Source organism: Piliocolobus tephrosceles, chromosome 12 (assembly GCF_002776525.5).
Source record: "Piliocolobus tephrosceles isolate RC106 chromosome 12, ASM277652v3, whole genome shotgun sequence".
Classification (NCBI taxonomy): Eukaryota; Metazoa; Chordata; class Mammalia; order Primates; family Cercopithecidae; genus Piliocolobus; species Piliocolobus tephrosceles.
In genome coordinates this window covers 52,796,983-52,806,158 of record NC_045445.1, presented here as the reverse complement: position 1 = coordinate 52,806,158, position 9,176 = coordinate 52,796,983, and positions in this window count along the sequence as shown.

The following is a 9,176-nucleotide window of genomic DNA, read 5'->3' as shown; positions in this document are numbered from 1 at the left end:
CCGGGAGGGAAGTAGTGTGATGATTATACGGCGCGAGTGAAGACTGCATGTCAAAAAAAATAAAAAATAAAAAAATTAAAAAAAAAAAAAAAAAAAAACATGGGAGAGTAAAGCTACGAAGAAGAATGTAGAATCCCAACATTTACCTTTTAGCCTTTCCTCCTTCTTCTCCATGCCCTTCTCTCCCCAAATACAAAAATTTACAATGCCTTCCTACTTTGTTCCAAAATGACTCCTTCTGTCTGTCATTCAAGGCTCTGTATAATCATCACACTACTTCCCTCTCGGATTTTATTGCCCACACTACCCCTACCACAAGGCCAGCCGGTTTTCTCACTACTCCTATTTGCCTTGCTCACTCCCACCTCTCTGCCTTGTTGATGCAATTTACAACCCCCTTCACCCTTTTCTCCATTAGTCCAAACCATAACTTTCTTTCAAGGGTCAGCCCAAGTGCTCCCTCCTCCAAGAAGCCTTCTGTCACCTCCCCAACTCTCACTTTTCTCTATCTTTGTGCTACTAGCACATGCTCTTTCGTACTAGTCCTTCAACTCTTTCTGTGTTTGTCCTGCCTCCCCCCAAAAAGTGTAAAGTTAGTGAGAGAAGGATGCTCAATGACTGTTTATTGAGGCACTTGTTGATGACAATGTTGACTGACGAATGGTGTTGATGATGAAGCTTCCTCCCCCATACTTCCTCCATGAAACCATGCAAGACTCAGACACACTCATCTCTAAAAGCTGTGGCCACTGTAGCTGGGGCATAAACTACTCTGGCTGAATGAGCATTGTCTCATTCAGCCATCAGCTCACAGAGGTTCCCAGACCACATGATCTGTCCCTTCTCAAGAATTTCTACAGCATTCTTTTGTTTATACCAGAGTGTAGCACCAAAATTATTTCAAGTGTATTAATTTTTATTCCCCAACTAAATTATCACAGGCTCCTTGAGGGCAGAGCCCCATTATGGTACTTTTGTTAGACTCCCCCATGACTGGTATAGACCTGTAAAGTTCCTGTCATCTGATCCCCCTCACCCACCAACTTCTCTATTTTCAGCCCTAGGACTCTCTGGCGCTTTAGGTCACTAAATCCTCTGGTCTCTTATTTCCCTGTTCCTTTGCCTTGCTGGGAGTAGCTAAGTGAGAATTTGCCGTTTCTGTCCAAACACTCCTTGCTCTCTCAGGCCATCTCTAGATTCAAGCTCTTTACTCTTCTTGGGACTAAAGATGCTGGAAATGTTGGCAGTCATAAGGCTGCTGAGGCTCTAGGAACCCCTGTCCCATTAAGAGCGCTGATCTCCCACAGACTAGCATCTGGGATGACACCTAGGCTGCCCCCTGAATGCCAAGTAGTGTCCAAGCATAAATTTCTCCTCCTGAGAAGCACTAGAATTCTGCAAGAAAGGGGAAGATCAAGATCTGACTCCTTACTACTCTACTTCCAACCATTGACTCAATGGGAACAAAGAGTGCATCTAAATGCCATGTGGTCTAAAAGCTCTTGGCATCTTTATCAGCATTCAGAATCCCTCCGTAAGGCTCAGGGATGGGGTTGAGCTTTCCAAGTCTCTGCAGCCTGAAGACTGCTCAAAAGTCTCCAAGGAATTGATCTGTAAGAGGTGCGTGGCATCCATGAGGAAAGAGGAGAGAGAGGAAGGACAGAGATCTGCAGCAAGTGACTGACAGTCCAGTCACAGAACACTCATTGGTGGGAGGTGATGGGCAAGGCCCAGAGAATCAACAGCCAGAATAGAAGATGGCTTCCTTCTACAGAATGCTCAGTTTGGGCTGTTAGGATGCTTAAAATGTATCTAGAGACCAGGCGTGGTGGCTCACGCCTGTAATCCCAGCACTTTGGGAGGCTGAGGTGGGAGGATTGCTTGAGCCCAGGAGTTTGAGACCAGCCTGAGCAACAAAGTGAGACTCTGTCTCTACAAAAAAAAATAATAATAATAAAAACAAAATTAGCTGGGCATGGTGACACACACCTGTAGTCCTAGCTACTCTGGAGGCTGAAGTGGGGAGGATCACTTGAGCCCGGGAAGTTGAAGCTGCAGTGAGTTGTGATTGCGCCACTGCACTCCAACCTGGGCGACAGAGCGACTCTGTCTCAAAATAAAAAAAGAAAGAAAACAAAAAAAGCCAGGCGCAGTGGTTCACACCTGTTAATCCCAGCACTTTAGGAGGCCGAGATGGGTAGATCACCTGAGGTCAGGAGTTCAAGACCAGACTGGGCAACATCGTGAAACCCCATTTCTACTAAAAATACAAAAATTAGCCAGGAGTGGTGGCACACATCTGTAATCCCAGCAACTCGGGAGGCTGAAGCATGAGAATCGCTTGAACCCAGGAGGTGGAGGTTGCAGTGAGCCGAGATTGTGCCATTGCACTCCAGCCTGGGTGACACTGGGACTCCGTCTAAAAAAAACAAAACAAAACAAACAAACAAACAAAAAACGAATGCAAAATCAGTCATATCATCTAGGTCTTATTTTTCTTTTCGCTATAAACTCCCTGAGAACAAATACCCTTGCCTGTTAGTTCTGAGCCACTCCCTCATCAGTATCATCCATAGCTGGGATTTGGGCCTGGAGTTAAAACAGAAGTAACTTCCCTGCAGCCCTCACCCCTAGCATTTTTCTTCAACAAATCTGGTTAGAAATGACATCTAAATTAGTCTTGAAGGGAAAAAAGTGCTGCCACATAATGCAGCATGGCATTTGGGATGTTGGATGTTGCCAGGCAGCTGGCGAGCTCTATTTACATTGCCTGGTGGAAGAGAAGGGTCAGAGAGGGGAATATAATGATATTATTTATTTTTAAAATAATACCCTTTATTTAGAAATAACTCATATGCCATACAATTCACCCACTTAAAGTGTACAATTTAGTAGTTTTAGTACAAAGTCTGCAGCCATTACCACGACCTAGTGCCGGAACATTTCATCACCCCAAGAAACCCATACCCATTAAGCACTCAGTCCCCATTCCCCACTCCCCGCAGCATTAGGCAACCACGAATCCACTTTCCATCTCAATAGATTTGTCTATTCTGGATGGAATCATACAATATATGATCATATACGACCTTTTGTATCTGGCTTCTTTCACTTAGTATGATGTTTTCAAGGTTCATCCATGTTGTAGCATGTATCAGTACTTCATTTCCTTTTATGGTAATACTACACTGTATGGACCTATCACAGAGAAACAGAACCAATTGGCACAAGGGGATGGCTGGAGATATATTTTAAGAAATTAGCTTATACAATTTGGGGGACTGGCAGGTCTGAAACTTGGGGCAGACTGGCAGGCTGGAAATTCAGAAAAAAGATGGTGTTGCAGTCTTGGATCCAAAGGCTTGAAATGCAGGCAGAATTTCTATATTGCAGCCTGGAGGCAGAATTCCTTCTTCTTCAGGAGACCTCAGCCTTTGCTCTTATTGCCTTCAACTGATTGGATGAAGCCCACTGACATTATGGAGGGTAATCTGTCTATTGATTTTGTTAATCCCCTCTGAAAAATACCTTCACTACACTATCTAGACTGGTGTGTGACCAAACAACTGGGCACAATAGCCTAGCCAAGTTGACATATAATATTAACCACAACAGGATTGTCTCCACTTTTTGGCTCTTATGAGGATGATTTGAATACAAGTTTTTGCATGAATATGTGTTTTCAGTTCACTTGGGTACATACTTAGGAGTAAAATGCTAGATCATATGGTAACTATGTTTTGAGGGTTGCCAGACTCTTCTAAAGTGGCTGCACCATTTTACATTTCCATCAGCAGTGTATGATGGTTCCAATTTCTCCGCATACTTGACAACAATTTTTATCTGTCTTTTTAAGTATAGTCATCCTAGTGGATTTGGTTTGCATTTCCCTGAGAGCTAAATTGATTGACTGAGAGAGAGTGTGTGTGAGAGAGACAGAGAGAGAGAGAGAGTATGTAAGGGCATTTGAACATCAGCTGGTTACATTCATTCAGTTATTTCACTTTTCTTCTTTTTTTCTTAGTCAGATATAGCATTGTGGGGCACTCAGTTACTTCAATAAACATTCATTTGTAAATATTTATAATTGCAATCAGCAACACAAAGATCTCTGCTCTTAAGGAGGTCACATAGTATAGTGGACATTTGTCCTTTGTGGGGGTTGCTGTCCAGCATATGAACCCCTTTATTTGGGAGAGAGGGCTTAGGAATCTTGGTGGGAAGCAGGTCCCCCTTGCAGTCAGAACACAGGCACATGACCTTGGCTCACCCAATCCAAGGATCCATTCCTTGGACTGGGAGCCAGTGACCCAAAGCAGTGGAAAATCTCTGATTGAGACAGCTATGAAAATGTGCCTTTCAGTTCTCCTCCCAGCATGGGGAATGTAAATGACCTTGGCCCTAGCTGCTAGGTTCTAAATTCACCCCAATATTTGCAGCTTTTCTTTGAGGCCACATTGCTTCCAGCCAATGACTGAGCACACCAGTGATACTAAGTCAGATCCATTTCTGGAAGACAGAACTATTCCAATAGGCAGCTTTGGCTACAGGACTCCCATCAGCTAGGGAAAATTTTATTAGAACTGCTCTTCAGGCCAAGACTCTTCCTTCCCAACCTTCTTCTTGCCTTCTCTTATCCATAAAGGTCAGATTTACATTGCAGTCTGACAGCTTTTCCAGCCTCTTCCAGTTCTCGCCCTTTCTGTTATGGGCATTTCCCCCAATCAATCTCTTGCATATCTAATTCCATCTTAGTATCTGCTCCTTGGAGAATCTGAGCTAACACTGATGGCAGTTAGAGTGGTGGTGGTAGGCACTCACTAGTGCTAGGGAGGTGATCTGGTAATGGCCCAAGATTCATGATCTTTCCTGTTGCTTTCTATTCTTAGCTTGTCCATTGAGTCATCATGTAGTCTAGGGAGAGTCCCTTTCTCCTCTTGGTGGTAGCAGCAGTGGCAGCTGTGATGTTGGCTATATAGGCCTGAGTCTAGTTCTCCAGTCCACCTGGTGATTTTGTGAGCTATTCAATACGCTTTCAATATATACGTTTTCTGCCTAAATTAGCCAGTCAATTTCTGTTGCTCACAACTGAAAACCCTCTGGATTATACAGGGAAGTGACAAAAACATTCAATCACAATACAGCATGATAAAGGTTGTGTATTAGTCCATTCTCACACTGCTATAAAGAAATACCCATGGCCAGGCATGGTGGCTCACACCTGTAATCCCAGCACTTTAGGAGGCTGAGGTGGGCGGATCACTTGAGGCCAGGAGTATGAGACTAGCCTGGCCAAAATGGTGAAACCCCATCTCTACTAAAAATACAAAAATTAGCCAGGCACGGTGGCATGCACCTATGGTCCCAGCTACTTGGGAGGCTGAGGCAGGAGAATCAGTTGAACCCAGGAGGCAGAGGCTGCAGTGAACTGAGATCACGCCACTGCACTCCAGCCTGGGCAACAGTGTGAGACTCTGTCTCAAAAAAAAAAAAAAAAAAAGAAAGAAAAGAAAAGAAAAGAAAGAAAGAAAAAGAAAAAGAAGGAAGGAAGGAAGGAAGGCCCAAGACTGAATGATTTATAAAGGAAAGAAGTTTAATCGACTCACAGTTCCACGTGGCTGGGGAGGCCTCAGGAAACTTACAATCATGGCAGAAGGGGAAGCAGGCACCTTCATCATGAGGCAGCAGGAAAGAGTGAGTGCAGGAATGAGGAAGTGCCACACTTTAAAACCATCAGCTGTCATGAGAACTCACGATCACAAGAACAGCATGGGGAACTCACTATCACAAGAACACCCCCATGAACACCCCCATGATTCAATCCCCTCTCACCTGGTTCCCCCGCCTCCCCCACACGTGGAAATTACAATTCAAGATAAGATTTGGGTGGAGACACAGAGCCAAACCATGTCAGGTTGTAACAGAAGCACAGGGTCTGTGGGAGCACATGGGGCACCTAACACAGCCTTTTTTTTTTTTTTTTTTTCTGTTGAGACAGGGTCTCACTCTCTTGCCCAGAATGGAGTGCAGTGGCGAGATCTCTGCTCACCGCAGCCTCTGCCTCCCAGGGTCAAGCAATTCTCTGCCTCAGCCTCCTGAGCAGCTGGGATTACAGGCACGTGTCACCATGTCCAGCTAATTTTCGTATTTTTAGTAGAGACGGGGTTTCACCATGTTGGCCAGGCTGGTCTCGAACTCCTGACCTCAAATGATCCACCAGCCTTGGCCTCCCGAAGTTCTGGGATTACAGGCATAAGCCACTGCGCCCAGCCACCTAACATAGTATTTACATCTCCCCAAATGACATTAACTGTACACAACCTGGAGTTGCTAGTCACCTCTTATCACTAATTTTATAAGCTGCTTCAAATTGAAAGACTCATCACCATCTCCCCAGTTTACCATTTCTTAGGCAGTAGTTTTCATAGTTAAGTTCATATAAGAATCACTTGAGGGCAGAGAAGGACTACTTGCAGACTCCAGGGTGCCAACTTTTGAACAATGCAGGTGGTCAGAGGACTGACTATACTTCGAGAAAAACTGTCCTAGGGATAGCTCTACAGTCTATTCCTAGTACAGTTTCATCCATTATCCTAGTATTGATTTCAAAAAGGTTTGTAGCAGTTTACACCTCTGTGGCATGGGCCAGAGTTAAGCTTAACTTCAGAGTCATTCGCACACAAGGATCTGTCTGTGACACCAAGGCTCTTGATTTCCTTGGGCTGCAAATAAAGAATATTACTTCCCTAAAATAATTCAGTAATAATGAAACTATGTGCACACATTTTCATATTCTTCCTTATTGGGTACATTAAGCACTTGTTGGACCTTAAGGTGCTCAATCTTATGGTCAAGAAGAGGAGATAACTCCAGCAGTGCCAAGAGGAGAAAAGGATTCTCCCTAGACTGCATCATGATGACTCAATGGACGAGTTAAGAGTAGAAAGCAATGGGAAAGATCATGAATCTGGGCCATTACCAGATCACCTCCCTAGCAGTCCTGCCTCACTGATTTGCCTTTACTACTAAAGAAAGGATCCCGAAACCATAAAGGACTTTGGTTTTAATTTTAAAAGAAAAAAGTAGTTATTATTAGAGCAGTTATTAGTAGTGTCCAGAGCAGCAGAGAAAGTAGGGAAAGTCAGGCTGACAGAGTCAGACCCTAGAAAGAGAAATCAGATAGACCAGAAAGTGACATCGCAGTGGGCCGGAAAATGCACAGTCCTGCTTGTTGGGACAGAAATCAGGCCATTCCCAATCTCTCTCACAAACAGCAGTGTGGTATAGTACAAAGAGCTACATTATGGACTGGAGTAAAAAACTGTGGGATTGGCCGGGCGCGGTGGCTCATGCCTGTAATCCCAGCACTTTGGGAGGCTGGGGCGGGCGGATCACCTGAGGTCAGGAGTTGAGACCAGCCTGGCCAACATGGTGAAATCCCGTCTCTACTAAAAATGTAAAAATTAGCTGGGCATGGTGGCATGCTCCTGCAATCCCAGTTACTCAGGAGGCCGAGGCAGGAGAATTGAACCCAGGAGGCAGAGGTTGCAGTGAGCTGAGATCATGCCACTGCACTCCAACCTGGGCAACAGAGTAAGACTCTGTCTCAAAAAGAAAAAAAAAAAAAAAAAAAAACTGTGGGATTTAGTGTTGAATCTGCCTTTAATTCTTCACGTAATCTTGGGTTTCTCTGGAATCTCTAAGATCTCTTCTAGCTCTAACATCCTGTGACTCCCTATTTAAGCATGGCAAAATGATTCTACACACAGCACTGTGGTTATACAGCCACTTGAACAGGTCAATCACCAACGTGTCCTAACCAATTTCTCGTAAAGATATACTCTCACATGTGAAATATGTATACTCATGTTGATAATCACCAAAGTTGAGATGCAATGCAAATACCCATCAATAAAGAACTGCTAAAACACATTCTGGTACATCTGCAGTAATTATGAAATACTTAGATTCCACACAGTGCTGCCCTACAGCCATAAAGAAGCTCTGTATGTGCTGATATGAAATGGTCTCCAGTATATATTAAAGGAAAAAAGCAAGGTGCAGGATATCATTTATGGTATGCTACTATTTGTATAAAACTTAAGGATATAAAGAAAAAAAATAAGATTGTACATATACATACGTGTACAGAAGATCTCTGAAAGGATACACAAGAAACTGGTAACTGATTGCCTCCAGGGAAGGGAAATGGACAAGTAGGGAGATGGCAGGGAATATATGTATTAATCTTGTCAAAACATTAAAAAAAGAATCTTAACCAACTGTGTCATAGACCTCTCTTTTTCAACTATCTAACAGAACTTAAGAGATCAAAGTTAGGAGTGACTTTGTTTCTGAAAGCAGAAAGAAGGTTTTTTTTGTTTTTTTTGTTTTTTTTGTTTTTTTTTTTTTGAGACGGAGTCTCGCTCTGTCGCCCAGGCTGGAGTGCAGTGGCCGGATCTCAGCTCACTGCAAGCTCCACCTCCCGGGTTTACGCCATTCTCCTGCCTCAGCCTCCCAAGTAGCTGGGACTACAGGCGCCCGCCATCTCGCCCGGCTAGTTTTTTGTATTTTAGTAGAGACGGGGTTTCACGGTGTTAGCCAGGATGGTCTCGATCTCCTGACCTTGTGATCCACCCATCTCGGCCTCCCAAAGTGCTGGGATTACAGGCTTGAGCCACCGCGCCCGGCCAGAAAGAAGGTTTTGAGGCAACGTGTTGGCTCAGCCTGGCTCAGAAGTGTGTAGATAGCTATCATGGGTCTTAGCTGTTTCCTTCCCTCCCCGCCCTTGACTTGCAGGTGCATCTTTAGAGTTGCTTCAGGCAGCTGACAATACAAAGGAAACTGGAGAGGTTAGAAGCCTCTGTGTCAGTGAGGCCTGGAAGAAGAGTGAAGCAGCAACCAGAAGTTCACATATTCCCAAGTAAGGCACCTGAAAAGACTTTCTCACTCCTTCAGAAACCTGTTGCCGCACCTCCAGGGTAAGTCACGGGATCAGCTGACACCAGGCCACATGCCCAGATAACAAATCAAATTTTATTTCCACTATCAGTCCCCCTGAAAAGCAAAAGAGTGTCTGTTCTTTTCTTCAGAAATAAATATCACAAATAGCATCCACTGAAAGCTAGTAGCAATCTAAAAAGGACAAAGTTTAAAAAGATATATCATTCATAACC